Below are 1338 nucleotides of genomic sequence, written 5' to 3'. Positions count from 1 at the left end.
AATACTATGCTACCTTGAAGAACAACAAGGAAGCTGCAAGCCACCGCATAACATGGATGAACCTTGAGGACATTATGCTGAGTGAAATTAGTCAGTCACTAAAGGAGAAATACTGCATAGGACTATTATTGTAAAAGACTAAGAAAAAGAACCCACCCTAAAAGGGGGGAAAATTATATAGCTCTATCTATCTATCTATCTATCTATCTATCTATCTATCTATCTATCTATCTATCTATCTATCTATCTATCTACTGATCACCAGGATGTATGGGATGAGAGGAAGGGAGGGAGCAAGGGGAAGATAGAGCACAGGGGAGGGAGTAGACACAGGATAGCTTGGGTGTTGGGGGTGAGGTGAGGGAGGCATTACACAAGAAGAGGGTGGGAATGGAAGTACAAGGCTTATGGGAGAATAGTTAAGTAGGTTCACATGGGCTAAGTGGGAACTAGGTAAATGATGAGGTATGCACAACCTTGGAACAACAGGGTTCCGGGATACAGGGATTGAGGCTGGTTTGAAGGGGCAAAAGTGGAGAATAATGTTGCCTTTTGAATCTTTGTTTCCCTTGCCTACCATTGTAAAATAGACACTAGAGTAGGGGAGAAAGTAATAGTCAGAAACATCACTACAGAAAGCTTGTAAGTCCCTCTTCAGCCTACAACTGATTGCAGTACATTAAAGGGGGCTAGAAGTTGCCCAGTGAAAGAGGCTTCCTGTGGAGCCTTTACATGGCATAAGACCATAGGTGGAATCCAGAACCCCATGCAGAATCCTCTGAGGTAGGAAATTTCCACTGGAAAGGATAAGTAGACCAGCCTGTAGTGTCCAGAAGAACACAAGATACTTTGTGAAAGGAAGATTGCAGGGAAAATCCGAAACAATAGCGGCGGTCTGATTGATTACTACAAGAACAAGTAAGCTGTTTGCCTAGTAGCATCAAGACAAGTGGTTGGGACCCCTCAGAGCAAACTCCCTTCCAGGATTGAGACTCAAGGGGAATACATAAGCAGGCAGGTGGTCTGACTGGTGAGACCATGTTGGTCACCAATAAGGGGAAGTGGAGAGAAAAAAACAGCAATGATGTTATGAGTTTAGTCTGAACACACATTCAATAGACCCCTGTGAACCTGGGTGGAGACCTGGATGGCCAGCAGTTACGGCATGACCCAGGGACTCCTGGGCCCAGAGGCAGTAACATGGCCACAGAGGACTAGAGCGTCCAGCTAATACGAAGTGAGAGGAAATGCAAAAGAACACCCATACTTGCAGATGGCACCCACTTGGCCTGGCTTCGATGGTTGGATGATCAGAACTCTACTAGAAGAAGAGGGGGG

Source organism: Chrysochloris asiatica, unplaced genomic scaffold (assembly GCF_000296735.1).
Source record: "Chrysochloris asiatica unplaced genomic scaffold, ChrAsi1.0 scaffold00020, whole genome shotgun sequence".
Lineage (NCBI taxonomy): Eukaryota > Metazoa > Chordata > Mammalia > Afrosoricida > Chrysochloridae > Chrysochloris > Chrysochloris asiatica.
Note: the sequence above shows the minus strand (reverse complement) of the source record.